This window comes from Ictidomys tridecemlineatus, chromosome 2 (assembly GCF_052094955.1).
Source record: "Ictidomys tridecemlineatus isolate mIctTri1 chromosome 2, mIctTri1.hap1, whole genome shotgun sequence".
Taxonomy (NCBI): Eukaryota; Metazoa; Chordata; class Mammalia; order Rodentia; family Sciuridae; genus Ictidomys; species Ictidomys tridecemlineatus.
Window position 1 is genome coordinate 155,204,098 of NC_135478.1, and position 18,624 is coordinate 155,222,721.

An 18,624-nucleotide genomic window follows, 5' to 3' on the forward strand; every position below is an offset into this window, starting at 1 on the left:
TGAGCTGTGAAACTTGATAGTTTCACTACTTTTTAACTACATTATTGCATGAAAAATTAATTTTTCTAAATGATATGATTCTATGAGGCTGTTAAGGAATTTCATGTGCATCTAATTTTTTTAATCACTTCAATGTTTCTGTGAATTAGAACTGCTGTCAATATTTAGGCAACAGCAACATATTATTGGCACAAATCTAACCCCCATATACATTCCACTCAAAAGCATGGACTTCCCATAATGGTATGATAAAGTCATTCATATTCACTATTTTATTAACTATGAGAATATACACCACAATTAGACTATGGCTTGTCAGTTGAATTAACATGAAAACAATATCTAAGTACAAACATTCCAGATAATAATGAAAAAATAAGTTAATCATTCATTTTTCCAAATATCCAGATGCCTTGCTGCAAATACACAAATAGCTATAGTTATCTGACCATTTTCACATTTTAAAAATTGGATGTTATGGTGGCACATGGGTACTGCGGAAGTGATATAGTGACAAGCTATATGAGCCGCTGAACAATTGGCAGACCCCAAGGTTCCAAAGGGTGAGAAGCTTGACAGTTAATCTTCCATGAAAGCATATTTGTCTTAGAACCAAATAATGCTTTACAGTCATCAGTACAGCAATGTGACACCCTCACATTAACAGATCTCAACTGTTACTATTATAAATCTTTCCAAATAGCAGATATTCCATAAGTATATCCAAATTGGTTTCTATATGTCATATTCCCATTTGAGAACAAAGTAGCTGGAGCTGAATATGACAACTTTGTCTTACTCATGGATTTTTTTCCATTTGTTCATTCAAAATGTATGTCCCAAACATTCATTGAGCATCTGCACTGAATCACAATGCCAAAGTGCCAAATGCTGATTTCATACTCTGAGGACAGGTCCCTACATTTAAGAAGCTCACGTGGCACATGTAAATAGATGTGCAAATAAATTTTCCACAGTGAAAAGTAATATGTTCTCTAATACAGATATAGACTTTTTTCTTCCAGTTCAGAATAATAACTACTCTAAAAAAGCATTGCTGTGCATATAGATGAAGAAAAGACAGTTATGAATTATTCCTATGGAATAGAGAAGCACTATGAAATGCTATTCGAATTGGCTGCTTAAATAATGTCTTAGTGGGTTTCAAAATTATCAAACTACAATGAACTGCAAAAATTCTCAAACTACAATGAACTGTGATACATGTATACACACCATACACACACACACACACACACACACATGACTAAAGCATGTTTTGTGAAACAATACTTGCACTCCTGTAAATTTTATTATATCCCATTCCATTACATTACAAATGTCAATATTGATTGACACAGTAAATCATTTTTAAAGCCTTTTAGTGAGTTGCAACTCATAGTTAAAATACTATGTTATTTTTTATAATATTCATTTGTATATATTAATTGTATAAAATAATGGGAATCTTTGTGACAATTTCATACATGTATACTTATGTACTGGGATCATATCCATCTTCTCTACTTCTCTCTTCCCGCCCTTCCCAGGGTCCCTGTTCTTTTCTCCAATAGTCCATCTTCTATTTCTTTTCTTAGACTTCACATATACAAGAAAATATGTGATGATAGTTGTCTTTCTGAGTTTGCTTTATAATTCCCTTTGTTCTTCAGTTCCATCCAGTTTCCCTCAAATGATATGAGTTTATTCTTCTTTATGACTGAGTCATAGTCTTATGTATAGATGCTACATTTTCTTTACCCCAATCATACACTGATGGGCACATGGCCTGATTCTATAACTTTTCTGCAATAAATGTGGTGATGCAGGTGTCTCTATAGTATGGTAACTGATGTTTTCTAGTATATACCAAGGAGTATGGCTAGATTGTTTGGAAGTTCTACAAAAATTACTACATTTTTTTTTTAAAAAGGAGCAATTTCTCACTGAAAGAAAATAATTCTTTACAAAGGGAATAACATGTTCCAGTCAAGAGAGTTCTGTGAATCCTTAACAGAGAAAATGGCAGAAATTTAAATGGAGCTGAATCATAACATGCATATGAGTGAAGAGTTGGAAACTAGATCAGAGGAATTAAGGGGAGAAAGGAAACCATAAGGCTAAGAGATGGGAGAAAAAAATGTAGGATCAGATTTCAAAAACTTAGACACTTATTTCCTTCAAAGGAATATTTTAGTGTGACAGCAATGGTCCTGCAGAGAACATGAAGGTGGGACACGGAGCCTCACCCTTGCCTTAGGAAAAGTCTTGATGTAGAGAAAAGACAGGAATGCACCATACACGCGACAGGAAAACGTCATGAAGACCTCAGCTAAGGGAGTGGCCTTGGGCATGGATAGTGGTGGGCAGTTTCAAACGTTATTCCTAAGAAGGGATTCAAGTTAGCTAGCTGGCATTATAGCACACAGAGCAGGAACAGAAAGGATGAAGATGAAAACAGTATAAATAAAATGTTTCTGTCTCCTAAACTTAAACTAGTCATAGAGATTCATGTATTCAACTGAATATTTTTAGCAAATCAAATAGTTTTTTAAAATTATCATTACAAATAAACATTAATGGTTTTCTATGGATGGTCATGAAATACTTGAAAAAGGAATCCACCATATTAGCAATCAGAAAAGGGTAAATTAAGCAGAGAATATGCCATCTTTACTTATCAATTGACAAAAGATTTTTTAGAAATTGTTTTAATTTGACCTAAAAAAATAGAACAGTTCATATTAATAATTTGACTTAAATTATATTTTAAAAAATAATTAATGATACAAGAAAATTCTAGTGTCAATTTTAAAATAAATGAGTCAAAATAGATGTGAAAGATACAACATGAAAACCATTGAAGATTATTTCAAGATTGGTGGATTATAGGTAGTATATTTTATTTTATTCTTTACTCTTTTATGTCATGTTTTCTATAAAACATGACAGTGTTTTCAGAAAACACTGATTTTGTAATTATATAAAACTTGTCAGTATAGTTGTAGATAATAATTACAATCACTTATACATTAATTAATATGTATAGAGGTTTTTTAAAATTTTGTTTTCTTTTTCATTGAACAAAGATCAGATTACACGAGAGGAAATGGTATTTTAAAAGTGTAAGTGTCTATTAAAATACACATTTTTCCTACTAATACTTTGTTGACATTTATTTATTTTAAAAATTGTTACTTGTTATTTTTAGTTACACATGAAAGTAGAATGTATCTTGACATATTATACATACATGGAGTAAAAATTCCCATTCTTGTGGTTGTATGTGATCTGCAGTTACATTGATCCTGTATTCATACATGAACATAGGAAAGTTATCTTCTAGCAAAGACAGTGAATTAATAAAGTTAAAATGGCTTCTGGAGAACAAAAAGTTATCTAATTAGCATTTGTAGCTGAATCCAGAGTCAAAATACGAACAATCTTATAGGGATCTCAATTTAATCTTCCTAAGTGGAAAATAAATTAAGGCTTAGTATCTACTAAAAATTAAAATTACACTATTAGCCAAATACAAACTTTTTTTTTTCTAATCATTGTATTCATCCTAAAATCATTATGCTATCTTTCGTGAGAAGTCTTACTGGTGCTGGTTTTTATCACATTTCCATTTTCCCACTTTTCTCTAGCATAATTATATTCTTTTTACCAGCCTGAATTGTGAATGTAAACCTTTCTACTACTTAGATCAAGTTCCAAGACATAAACGGAGTTGAGACAGTACCATGAACACTCTACCTTCCAGGGAGCAAAGTCAAATAAGAAAAAAATGAAAGAGAAGGAGCACTTAAAATTGCAGAAAGAGATTCAATAGACCATGATGCTATAAAATGCAGGAAGCGTACACATTTCAAGGGGAGGGATAAATACCAAGTATCAGAGAGAGTGAGAAAGATAACAGGCTTAACAACAGCAAAACAACAACAACAAAACTATTGTCACTTTGGATTTTGTGAATAGCCCCCAAAATAGTTTCAATCAAGAAATGAAAGCAGTTTATGTGGATGATAATGATATCTGAATAAACAGATATGGTGAGCTCTTTTCAATACAAACCACATCTTGACCTAAAACATCTCTACAACATTCATGTCTTCCCAACAACACATTAATATTATCGCACCCACCTGTCTGCATCCCACAACATTTTAAGAAGCCCAGAAGCCCTTCTCTAGCCAGTGAGAAACAGGAACATGGGAAGAAGGACAGAGGTGCCCTGGAGAAATCTATAGATGTACCTCGTTTTAGGCAGTCTCTTTGGACCTCAGATACTCACATGGTTCTATGCCACCTTTTTCCTAAAAAGATATGCATTTTATGCAATAGAAAATTGTGGTGCTATAATGTGAAATGTAACACTTAGAACACATTATACTAAGGGTTGGGTGTGGTGGCACACTGCTATAATCCCAGTGACTTGGGAGGCTGACACAGGAAGATCAAAAGTTCAAAGCCAGCCTCAGCAACTTAGTGGAGGCCTCAAGCAACTTAGTGATACCTTGACCTTGTCTCAGAAAAAGTGGGGGAGAGGGTGCTGGGGATGTGATTCAGTGGTTAGGTGCTCCAGGGTTCAATCCCTAGTACCAAAAATTTTTTTTTTAATTTATATATATGCATATACATATGATATTAATAAATATATATGATATATTATACTAAGTAATATGAAAACATAATTTTCCTAACAGTGTTTGGGGTGCTTTCTATCAAAAGTGTGAGACCAAGTCCTTAGTCAGCATATTCTTTCTTTAAAAACAAGTTTGTTTTAAGCCTACTCTAGAAGCAAAACATTCCCAAAGCTTGGAAGAGAACATATGATCTGCATTGGCTAGTGTTGTGATAAGAAGGAATTAAAATACTTACATGGAAGTAAAGTATTTATTTGATTAGATCATTAAACATACATTGATATTAACTGTTAAACTCAGAAAAACTACAACAGCAGAGTGTATACTAGGAAAACTTAGCATAATTTTTTCTCTAGGTACTTATTATAACTAAAACAACTTTATCACTCTAGAGAGCCCATGTCAAAATATTAATAATTATAATATATTACCATGCATCAGGCTGTATGTAAATAAACTAATCTATTTTGCAAAGAACCTCAGAAAGCATTTCTGTTAATTTTTCCCATCTTGCAGATATGAAAAATTGAGACGCTTAGGTTAAGTGACTTTTCCAAGGTCCCACAGGCAAGAGAAGCTCAGGTTTAAACCAGACATTCTGTTTCCTGACTTAGATACTTAACAACTTAGGTAATTAGGCAACCTGTCTTTTAATACTGCCAAGAATCAGAAAATTGGGCTGGGGATGTGGCTCAAACAGTAGCACGCTCGCCTGGCATGTGTGCGGCCCGGGTTGGATCCACAGCACCACATACAAACAAAGATGTTGTGTCCACTGAAAACTAAAAAAAAAAAATAAATACTAAAAAAAAAAATCAGAAAATCAATTTCCCAAATAAAAATAGTTTACACTTGAATTGACATTACATTTGATTATATTGTTCTATTGTCCAGAAAAGCATAGAGAAACAATTCATTTAAGTCACTGTGTTATATCCAAAGATAAATATATACAAAATCTTTTCATTTATACACAAACTAATAAACTGAATTAAGGGAAGATGCTAATGCATTTGTAGAAAATAGTCTTCTTGTAGCCCACTCCAAGTTCAATAAAAGAAAAATAGAGGTTATGTATGTGTAGTTTCTAAAATCGATCACATCCCTGCCCTCTGGGGACCATTTCTATGTAAGTAGCCCTGAGAGGTGGGAAACGATCACGTGCTAAAGCCCCTCTGCTATTCATAATGAACAAAACAGCAAAATAGATTCTGATTTGTAGGATCAATCCAGGTATTGAATCTGCAATTAAAAATCTAGCCAGTAACTCATAGTTTCTTTGGGGCTATGAGCATCTACTGGAACCTATGATGCAATATCTCTTAGGACCAAATGTTATAAGAGCACCTTCTTTCAAAGTACTCATTTTAAGAGAACAGCAGGATTCAGCTCCCATTACTAAAGCCTGCTCCAAAGATACAACAGATGTTGGGTCTGTGTGCAAAGCAAACATCAGTCCTGCTAATGTGGTCTGTGCTGAATTCTTCATACTTAGACATTTATCCCAGTGCAGAGTCAAGGTCATTAGAGTGAAAGGCTTTAATGCTCACAGTTATTTTGCCCCTTATGTCTCTTTGCATGAATTCAGGGAAGACAAAGGTGTACAGAAGTAAAAGAAGGAATGTTTTCATGATTGCAAAGGTCTCTAGCTACCTTAGAGGCTGGGAAACATAGTCCAAGTGGGCAGTAGAATCAGCTACAGTTTTTGGTTAGACAGCTTGATCTGGATTTGGCTAAGGATCTCCTCCTGTCTCTTCTCTTCCCTTCTCTGCCTCTGACCTATGGCAAGGGAAACATTAACTGACAGAATGGCAAGAAAAGAACCAAGAGGCTAGCAACCACAGCCTGATTAAATTTAACATACTAAGAAGTGGTAAAACCACAAGCAGCAGAGGAGTGTGCAAGTTCACCATGGCCACTGTTTCTAAGCACAGTGGATGCCACAAGCTGGGATCAGGAAAGTCATGCTCATGTTGAAGAGCTGAAACTTCTCATGAAGACAGGAATGAGCAGGTTTAAAAAATAATAACTGAAATTATTTTCTCTAAAGAGAAAATGTACATTTATATCAGGTATACAGAGAAAAGCCAACAATAAATTAGTTTCAAATTTCCTTCTCTATAATAACACAATGCTGGGGCAAGATGATGAACCTTTTGGGAAAATATATTTCAAAAAATTTGCCATAAAAAAATTTGCCATACAGGCAGGGCATGTTGGAGCATGCCTATAACACTATCAGCTCAGGAGGTTGGGGCAGGAGGATCATGAGTTTAAAGCCAGCCTCAGGAACGGTGAGGCTCTAAGCAACTCAGTAAGATCCTGCCTCCATATAAAATACAAACTAGGGCTGAGGATGTGGCTCAGTGGCTGAGTGCCCCTGAGAACAATCCCTGGTACCTGCCACCAACTTCCAAAATTTGCCATATAAAATCTAACTTACAGACAATCCTGGGCCATACATCACAAAATCTGTTTAAAACCAGGCTCTGCCATTCACTGGCTCTATGACGAGACATGTCCTGTTATTTCTCTGGCTTCTGACTGCTTTTGGAGAGTAAAGGATGGAGATTAAGGGAATACTTCTAGCTAATTCCTTCCATTCTCAAGTCTAATGCTGATTACTTAGCAATCAATTATCTTCGTGTTCCCATTATGTTATAAAGGCATTATTTTAAACCTTGGAGATATTAAAAATACTTAACAACAATGCCATAGACTTGAGCAATTTGTGCAGGCACTGACCTTGTTGCTTTCCTTTGGGGTTTAAGTGAACTGTCAAAATACTTAAATCATAATAGGTACAATTTCAGTGATAGTGATGAAATATCATTTTCATAAATTGTAGCAGTAATTTAAAATAACAGCATTTGCTATTTTTTTCTTGCTCTGGTATCACACTTATTTTCTGTGTTAAAAGATACAGTGGCAGCCTTGGAACTCATTCAATGACCAATCTATACATCAACACAATCCCATCTCTACCATGAGCCCCATAAAAATATTGTTTAATTAATACTACATCTGAGATAGCAGAAATAGCACTCAATCTCTCAGCTCCTAACGTATGACAATGGATGATTTATCACCCAGCAGAAAGAACTCAGCCTTTCTCAGGAATGTGTTTTAAAAGTTTCTTTTCATTTTATTTTCTTATCCTGCATATTAGCAGATAGCTACTCACTGAGGTGCTTGTCAAATACCTATGACTACATCACATTAGGCAAATTTCTGGTGCACTGGTGAACAGAAAGACTTTAAAAATACAAGTTTTGGGTTTGTTTTTTTTTTTCGATTTCTTAATCTTCACTTTAAAAAAATCTTCAAAAAATAGGTCAGTGTTTACTTCCACCAGAGGAATTAAGACCATGTCAATATGTTCCTTGCTTAATTCTGGTTTTAGTGAATGTCCTAGTCTGCTTCATAAATTATAATTCAATAAAATTAAGAGAAAAAGACAAATGAATCTTTTACCCAATACTTTTCATCAGATAGGTAGCTTCTGAGAAAAATGCCAATCAACTATTTAAAAATCTGTTCATTTTTATTAATTTCTGTGGAACTGAATCATATAATCATGTGCATTGGGTTAACCAATGCATACTAATGAAATCTAAGAATAAAAAAGTTTTCTGATATTTATAATTTCTCTTTAAATTGTTAGTTCCGAGTTAATAAAATGGTAATGACATGTAACCACTGTAACTTAAACTATTGAGTTTTAACACTTTTGAAGATATATTTTAAAGGTAAATATGGCACATATTTAATTCCTAATATAGTAAGGAGGCCTAGTATTAGATTTATAAAGATGTTCTGAAGACATTTTGTGAATCATGATGTGCAGATCAAATTTTCAAAATCCAGACAAAAGAATATTCTAAATCATAGAATAAATTACCTTAGAATTGATGCTCAGTGTCTGAAGTTTCTATTGCTCATTTTAATGGCTCTTTTTAGAACATTCAGAATTCATAAGAAACCCCCAAACTCATTTTTCCCTAATGGATTTAACCCTACCCAGGGTCACCTGCAAATTTATTCTGGTATGTATTGAAGTCTTCCATTTGTTTTAATAAAAATAATCATGCAAAAGTCCTGGACATACTTATTTAATATTTTTTAAAGGAGACTAGGATGTCAAGGGTATTTTCTCTGTTTCATTTCATTAACATAAATCACTCTGGTTAAGATGAAACACCGTACATGTGAACTGCATTAAAGCAACCCTACCCCTTAGGAGGAAAGTTAGCCAGGCCAGCTCAGGGAGTAGCCTCAGTCCAGATTTTGAACTGTTCACAAACAGGTGCAGAATTTTCACACCAAAATCAACAGAAACCTGTGTGCTTCCACATAATCATTGGTAACTCTCCCAACCCCTATTTTGCTTTGTTTTATGTTATTTGGGTTGATTGCATGTATATATACACACACACACAATAGAAAAAAATTTCTTTACTTTGATCTCCTTAGCATGTGCCTTCGGATGAAAAATGTATCCCAGTTGAATTTTTAAGTTAAGACAATTTCTGTCATTTCAGTTTCTCTAATCTCTCAGCCTTGTAGCATTTTCCTTCTTCCCATTACTACCTAGCATAGTCATTAATTTTATCTAAGGCTCATTATGTAGTGTTGTATGTTGATTCATTCCAATTAATGACAATACAACTCTTAGGGTTTATGAACCAAAGCATATTTATTATAAAGCTAATGAAGCCAAAAAAAGTTCACTCACACGAACCCTTTCGAAGTCCCTGTACCTATTTTTAATTGTTTTTGTATTTCTATAGTTATACAGGATTGAGACCCACAAACTGAAGCCGGTGTGGTTTGAAATCATTCTTGCTTGACTAGAATTGTCCCCAGGCTCCTATCCATGCCCACCGAAGGCTGGGATGCTTATAGCATTTATATCAGCAGCCCATTCTTTCAGTTGTGATCTCCACTACATGTCAGTATCCCATGTTCTGTTCACTCTATAATTGTATCACAGTGATTTTCTCTTCGAACCTGGACTCTTGAATATTTCTGTATCTTCCATACAATTACCTTGTAGTTTACCACATAGTAGGTCACTTTCTTTTAGGAGAGCTTTATGCACCTTCATACTCACGAAAGTTACCTCCTCAAAGCACCAGGGCTTAGCTGATCAAGAAGCTAGGACAGTGCTATGCCGTTTCTGTGTCCCTAAGCAGCCATGTCAGAAGACCTCTCTTCCAATAGACTCAATTTCCATAGCATTTCCCCCACAGGACTGTACCTTCTGTGAGAAGGGACAACTTCATTGCTGAGTGTTTTTTTTTTTTCTAAAGATTTTTTTTTACATCCTGATATTTTTATTAATTTCTTTTTATGTGGTGCTGAGGATTGCACCCAGTGCCTCACACATACTAGGCAAGTGCTCTACCACTGAGCTACAACTACAGCCCCAGAGTGGTTGGTTTTATATTTTGGAAAAGAAAAGTCTAATGAATCTAAGTGTCCAGGAGACCAACTTCAAGCTGCTGATTCCATAAAAGAAAAATATCAATGGAAAATGGTTTACTTTGATAAACGTATTTTAAAAGAGAAAACTAATTCCAGGCATTTGGATGCTAATACAATTTTTAAAAGCTGATTGGATGACGTAACATAAAGCACAAAAACCAACCAACATTTCAGAAAAATTACATCATATAAATCTAATCCTTAACCTTTTATGTACATCCTGTGACAATTAAAAATGAAGCTTCAATAGAAGGCAAATAAAGGATGACGATTACTAAGAGATAATACTAAATCAAAGCAAGCAACAGTAAATGTAGAGGGGCAGGAGGTGCAGCCTAGACGCTCCTGGTGGCAATCTGGTGAAAGCACAGGGAGCCACTGCTTTTGAACCCTGGGAACCACTACTAGTGCAATCATGAGAACCAGTTAGTTCTCAATATAGTCTAAGTCCATTCATGATGGTTGTGGGAATTGCCATTATCTGAAAGTTTACATCCATGCAAATTTATACGTTGACATCCTAACTCCCAAGGGGGATGGTATTAAAAGTCCAGGTTGTGGAAGGTGATTAGATCAAGAGGGCAGGGCTCTTAAGAATGGAATTAGTTTTCTTGTCAACAAAATAGGCCCCAGAGATCTGCCCTGCCCCTTCCACCATATGAAGACACCATCTATGAATCAGCAAGTAGGCCTTCACCAGACAGCATTAAATCGTCTAGCACCTTGTTGTTAGACTTCCCAGCCTTTGGAACTCTGAGAAAGAAATTTGGTTATTTAGAATCCCCCCTGCCCCACAACGTATGATATTTTGTTATAGCAGCCCTAATAGACTAAGTCAGGAATGCACTCCATTTTCATTTTGAATGGATATGAGGACATAGTCCATGGCATTGATTTCCTGTGTGATCTAAACACCTTTTCCAATTCATAAGCATGTTTGGGGATAAATGAAATACTAGAATAGATCAGAGCTTTTGAGCTTTCAGAAGACAGATCCTTTTTCAGTATTTTAGGCCCAGGAAAAACTTGTTAGTGGTTCACAGAAGGAAGCAATCTGTAGGTTTCATTCCAGGGAAGAATTCTTCCCTGAACTACCATTTTTGGAAGAGAATTGTCACACCTCTGGCTCTCCAAGAGCAAAAAGTACAAGAGTCTATCATCTACACATTGTGCCTTCCAGCTGCCTGGTGATTTCCCAGGCACTTTGTATCACTGTACAAATGAGAGCCGCTGTAGCCAAGGAAGGCTGCATCCTGCCATGTCATTCAAGAAAAGCATTTTCTTCTTTTCCTATTTTAACCAGGAAAATGTGACAAAGGTCCGGTTGTCATAATATGTTTCATGACAACTGAATGCTTTCATATACATGGAGCTCTTTGCTTGCTTTATTCACTATACAATTCAACCCAGATGGAATTCCTAACGGCATTGGTAGAGTGCTTCCTCATGCAGTAAAGCAAAAGAGGGTTTTAAGGATGAAGGACTTTAAGGACTAACTGCTTTGATAGCTGTAATATCTTTGAACAAATATATGATATATATATATATATATATATATATGGTTTAATAAAGTTCAGAATATCCGCATATCTATAAATGTTATATTTGGAAACAAAATGGAATTACCACTCCATGATAGCCACAGGGTCTATACTCAAAGCTGTATTGCTCTTTAACCAGGGAAAGTTATACATTTTGACTTAACTGTCTTATTTCAGGGTGTGTTTTCATCGTGGACTATGCTCATGTAATGGATCCTCTCCCTTCAATTACAGAGACAAACTATTGTCCGTTTCTTTTCCTCAACAAAACATGGTCACAAATAATGAATGAAGTCTTCAACCTTTGTAATTCCACAAATGGATTTATTCACAAAACCAATTACATATTCACATTGCAATTAGTTTCTAATTGCAAGAGTTAAAAAAAACTCAAATCCACATTTTTAATGTGTCATATCTGATAATAAAATACATTTGGGAGATAATGTGTCTATATTTAAACTGAAACAAAATATACAGAGTGACTGTAAAATATCACCAATTTGCTATAATTGTGAATGGCAGTAACTTTACCCAAAGAAAATTCACTGGGTGATTTAATAGTGATATCAAAGGAAACTGACCTTCTTTTCCCTTTTACTTACTTTGTTGATTTTGTTTTTCCTCCTTTCTTTCTTTGTCTTCATGATGGTATGTTATCTAAGAACCACTACGATGCAACCAGTGGGGAATGGAGAGACCACCTGTAGAATATGGGTTACTCAGGGCTCAGTGTATGTGATAATATAATATAATAATGTGTAACGTCTTGCAACTATTTTTATTAGATTTTGAGATTCTTAGGGGCTGGTTTATTTTACTTACTTTTATATTATTGTGTTTATTGAATTGGCTATGAACTAATCAAAATGTCTACTAATTTTTTCTCCCCTAAATATCAGGATTTTAAAACTGTATTCCATGGAATACTAGTTTCAATGAGATTTTATATATATATATATATATATATATATATATATATATATAATGTGTGTGTGTATATATACACACACACTCACATACATATATATGTATAATACATAATTACTTGTATAATTGTATGTATACATATATATGAGTATATATATATACATAATATGTATATATGTATGTGTGTGTGTGTGTGTGTGTGTATATATATATATATATATATGGAAGCTGGGGGAGCTGAGAGTCCTTTGTTCAAATAACTGGAGGAGATACTATATGAAATAACATAAAATTGCTGCTGTAGTTCTTAGTTTTAACTATGCTTGTATATAATATGTAATTTTAAGAGGATACAGAATACTTTATTACTGAGAAGCATTTATTAATATCCCTTATAACTAGTGTTTAGCAGAATATAGTTTAGAGGACATGTTCTTTGGTATCTCAAATTTGGAGTCATTACTGCATCCTTTGGTCTTGCAAATATCTTTGTTCTGCTGATCTCACTCTGTTGAGGCTGCTATAGCAAAATATAATGAAGCAGATAGTTTAAACAACAGAAATTTATTTTCTCACAGTTCTGGAGGCTCCAAGTCTAGAATCAGCATGTCAGCATGGTTGGGTCTGGTGAGGGCCTGCTTCCTGACTAGCAAGCAGTCTTCATCTTACAGTGTCCTCCCAAGGCATTTCCTTTGGTGTGTGTGCAAGAAAACAGAGGGAGAAAACAAGCTCTCTACTGCAGCCTAAGATAAGGGCACCAATCCCATCAGTGTAGGGCCCCATCCTCAGAACCACACCTAACCTTGATGAGCACCCAAAAGGCTCCATCTCCAAATACTATCATATTGGGGGTTAGGGCATCAATATATGAATGTAGGGGCAAAAGTACATAGTCATTTAGTCTATAAGAGTATCCAATGAAAAATGAACTAATATTTCAAATGAGCTGAGTAAGATTCTTCCTTCTTCTGGTGTGACATAATAATCAGTTCATCTGTCATGGACAACAACTCTGTCATGAACAACAACTCTGTCAAGGACCTCCTTAATTTCTTTTAGGAGAGGCTGGCGAGTAGTGTCTTAGCTTTGTCTTCCCATTACTGATCTCCCTAGGTTCTCAGTATGGTTCTTAGGCTCACATATACATTATCCTAGTGGAGAGCTAGTGTCCAGTCCAGCCTGTGCTCAAGAATACTGAGAGAGAAGTATCAGATGAATGGTCAGTAGGATCATACATGAAATTGGAACACATTAATGTCAAGTTCACTTAAATAATGCAAAAGCAAATGCTTAACTTTTTGTTTTACAAAGAACTGAATCTGATGACATCACTTGTGACTCTCTTACCCAGAGGTGATGAATAGGGCAGGAAATAGGCCCAGACTGCATGTCCCTTGGCTTTCATGGCATGACCTGATCTCCTCATCTGAGAGGGCTAGGGGTTGGATAATTGGTAATTAATTCAGATTCATAATCCATCTTTGCCAATTGGGCCACAAAGAGCAGCAGCAAGAATGGGAAAGATGGAATGCTCAGTGACACCACAGCCAGCCTCTGAGAAGGGAACTTCCTCGACTTTGCTTATGGGTGTGGAGGTGTATTGGGAGCACTTTTGAGCAACTTCTTTGTCAGAGACGCTGGAAGCTGGGATTTAATTTTGTAGAGTCTCCTGAAGGGTCTTTATTCCTCAGGGTGTCAGGACAACTCTCACACCACAGGAGGGGTCCTCACTTATTTCCACTTCAAAGGGGCATTAATAATAATCCTCTTTATTACAGAATCCAACCAGACCTTCTGGTGTGATGATTAATTGGGAGGTGTTTTTCTTTGTTTTTTTTTCTTTTCTTTTTTGTTTCCATATATCATGTGTAATCATTTCAATCCCTAAATATAAATGTTCTCTCTTCTAAAAAAAAAAAGGAGGCACAAACAAAAATGTTTTGAAAAGTAATCACTTGTTTAAAAAATGGAAATTGGGCTTCTGTGTTGTGAGGAATGTATGTGCGTAATGGTGAAATTCAACACTGGTAAATGATCTGACTACCTCAAAGTGAAGTTTTTGCCTTCCTACAGTGGCCTTTAACCCTGCCCTTTCCTCCAATCTGAGAAGAGCTGATGTTGATGGAACATATAATGGCCCCTTTCCTGTGTAGTAAAGTCAGCCATAAAGCTTAGTAATTAAGGGTACCAGGGAGGCCCAGCCCAGCAGGCTAGTGGTGTGGCGAACACTTTTAGAACTTCAAACAATATCAAAGTCACTGAGAAAACGGGCCTAGCTCAGTTCTGGTTTGAATTAAGCCTCACTTCCACACGCACTTTTCAAATCCAAGCTCAAACAAGAAAGCCAAGGCCTTCTGGATTTCATTAGAGCCAATTATCTTATCTGTTTCATCTCAGGCCTGACCCTGAGGCTGGCAAACAGCTATTCAGTGCATTTGTGTGGTTGTTGGAGAAAGCCTCCAGTCAGCCATGGCCCGAGGACCTGCTAATTAAAACACCGTTGCCCCCTGCCTCCAGTGATTAAATATTTTCAAGCTTTTGTAAATAATTTTTCCATTCTTTGCCCCAAGCCTCAAAGGTCCAATACATGCAGTAATTTATTTAGTTTGTCAGAGAATACTGTTGGAAATAGGGTCATAATGGAACCTTTGGAAACTTTTATATGTCTTCCTACTTCTGAAAGTGACAGTTTATAAACCAGCCAAATGTGTATACTGTTTCTGATGTAATTACGTCCTAATGGCCTTTCTCCTTTTGAAGTGATATAGTGTGTAACAGGCTTACATTTTGTCAATAATCATATTTCCTCAAATGTCTACATGATATCTAGAGTCAGGAATTTAATGAGATCTTTTAAGTCCTGGAAATTTGGTCAAGGTATATTGCCTTTTTGTTTTTTTTGCCTGAGGCTGGGTCATAGTCCCACTCTGCCTTGGAAGATGACTGTCAAACTCTTGTGTGTTCTCTGTGACAGGGACCTGCTAGAGAACCACTGAATTTTTTTTTTTTTTTCCAGCATCAGAGTCTAAGAACTCAACTCAGTGACTGATATGGTGATGCCATTTCAGAAAAGAAAACATTCGGGGAGAAAAAGAATTTTTAGAATCAGAATTGTTGGTTAAAAATATTCCCCAGACCTAGTTTATATGGGGAATGTTCTGCACTAAGATGGTCTCTTATAGTTGGACTGTGGGGAAAGGGAAGGCATTAGGGACTGCAGAATCCAGTCACAAACAGTGAAGCATGCGTGGGCTTGGTAAACACCCCAGGAAGCTACAAGGACTTCCCTGCCTCCCAGATTCCTGTGCTCCAAATGGCCACGTGTCCCAACGAGCATGTGACTCCAAACCTCTGGAACAAAACAAGACTGAGCGGCTGAGCACAGCCTCTCCTCCCTCATGCCCTGGGCACAGTCGCACAGACTGCACAGAATCGCAGCTTCTCTAGCCAATCCACTCACATTTTATTAGAGGAAAATAAAAAACCCAGAGTTTTGTTTGTTGTTGTTGTTGCTCTTTTTGAAGTATTACAAGAAGAATTTTCTTCGGGCTCATTAGCAACATCCAGTATGCACTAATACACCTATGAAAAAGACCTATGAGATGGAACAGCTCTGCTTCTGTTGTTTTTAAAATGACACTTTGGTCTTATCCTAAATAATAGGCTTTTAATAAAAACATCCACCAAAGGCAAACAATTAAACAATACATAAAGCACCAGGGGGCAACCTCGTGGTTCAGTTACAGTCTGGAGCCATTCCAAAGGAGAGCATGTGGGTATTTTACAAGGAACAATACACTTCTCCAAAGATATTATAAAACAACAAAATTTTAAATTGGGCCACATAAGCCCTTCTAACTTGGTATAGGATTTTATGGTCAGCCCTGGCAATGGGATGATTTCATTAGCTTCTAATTTCTCCTAAAGCATATTAACTGTACCAAATCTTACATATCACTGTGATTTTAAAAGGAAGACAAAATAATAATTTGTTAAAAGTTTCTTTAAAAAAAAGTTGACACTGACAAATACAGGCAAGTGATGCTTCTTTCATATTAATTAAATATTTTTCTTTTGGATTCTAGATGTAATCATTTGATTATCATTTATTGTCACATCCTCCAAAAGTTAAGCTAAATGGAACATGTTTGCAAACTTGTGGCAGACTTTGGTTCTCTGAATAATTTAGAACTTAATCTCTTAATTTAAACTGAGTCATAAAACACAACACCCACCAGACATTATCATTTTTGCCTCTAATGTCATTATAGTTATTGGAATTAAGACATCACTAAATAATTTCTGCAATGATATTTTCATCATAAAGACCCTGGACATAAAAGAGAACTAGTACAGAAACTTGGAGAAAGGGAAGGACTTGAGTGTATGAACTAAATCAGAGACCCAGTAGGGCAACTCTAATATCTAGGAGACTTTTTCAGAAACTGGAAGTACAAAATGAGGCATCAAACTCTTTGGGTTACAAAACTTTTAAATGAGAAACCTATTCCTGTTTTTTTCTTGCTCTTGGTTTTAAATAAACTCCCCTTTGTTTCTTTGCCCTTGGCTACTATTCCAGTAAAACTGTTTGTTTTTGAAATTCAGTCCATTTCAGTAACTCCATTATTGCCTTAAATTCAAGAAGTTATGTACCAACTAAAAATATACAGCAAGTAAACCAACACTTTGTTTTCAAATGAAATGATACATTTCTTTACATAATAATATTTAAATGGTCTTTCTTTCTTTCTTTCTTTCTTTTTTTTTTTTTTTTTGATATCAGGGATTGAACCCAGGAGGTCTTACCTACTAAGTCACATCCCCAGCCTTTTGTTTAAAGATCAGGTCTTGCTAAATTTCTGAGCTTGGCTTTGAACTCACAATTCTCCTGCCTCAGCCTTCTGAGCTGCTGGGATTATAAGTATGCACCACCACTCCCTGCTCTAAATGTTATTCCTTGATTTTTTTTCCCTATAGGTGTTTGTTTTAAAATGCAAGATATCCTCACATTGAGATGTGGATAGACCTAAAATTCTGCTGAGCTTAAAAGTCGATTAAATCATCCATCTCCTTTCTCCTCCCATCCACTTTAAAAATTGTGAAATGTGAACTCTAATGGCAAGAATGTTATTTTGCTGTCTTTTCCATTAAAAGTTACACAGTTCATAAGCTCATGGCCCTCTGTATGGCTTTACAGCATCAATGCTGTGCTTCAAAATAGAAGATGTTTAGACAACCAATACCCAGTACTGTGGTGCCCACAAGAAAGATGGGCAGATTCATAACAGATACAAGAATAAGCCATTGCCCTTGTAGAAGAGTGCCAGAGCAGTCTGAATGCCTGCATAAATGAGAACAGATGTTCATTTGTAGTTTCATCTCCATAACATCAAATCATTGGGATGAAATATGGAAAACTGAGTCTATCATCCAGATGCTTGATGTCATGCAAGGACTCGAACCTCTCCCTGATGGTCTTGCCCACCAGAAAATGGTGCGAACTTCAACCCTGAACCTCAAAAGTAACATCTGAAGAGGTTTTCAATAGAATTTTCATGAGGATGATTCCTGCACCTGGGAAAGCCAAGTAAACTCCCACTATTAAACCACAATATATATCTAGTTTTCCCAAAAGGGACTAAAATTCTGTATGTGTCGTATATCAAAACAATCTCTTTTTCACATTATTCATCACCTCAAAAAATCTAATTATAGTAAACTTTAGATATAAAATCATGAAAAAAGAAAAAAATCATTCAATTTTGAGAACACAACTTAAAACCCCAAGTCACTGAAATTTGGTTAAATGTTCAATGAGGATAAGTGACTCTTATTTGGACCAGAGCTTTATCTGACCAATAAATGAAGCAAAATCTGCAAATACTTATTGGAACACTGAAAAAAAAAGTGTGACTTCATAATTCCTTCATTATATTTATCTTCCATTCTGAGTATATCATATCATAAATAACTACACAATTCCATTATTACTAGATGAGATAATTTAAGTTGATGAA

General features: G+C 35.6%; 1 protein-coding gene across 22 annotated transcripts in view; it reads right to left on the reverse strand.

Annotated features, from left to right (window-relative positions):
- The window catches only part of Hdac9 (histone deacetylase 9), an 860,512-nt gene that overhangs the window by 140,214 nt on the left and 701,674 nt on the right, over nucleotides 1-18,624 (reverse strand). The gene's annotated exons all lie outside the window — the stretch shown is intronic.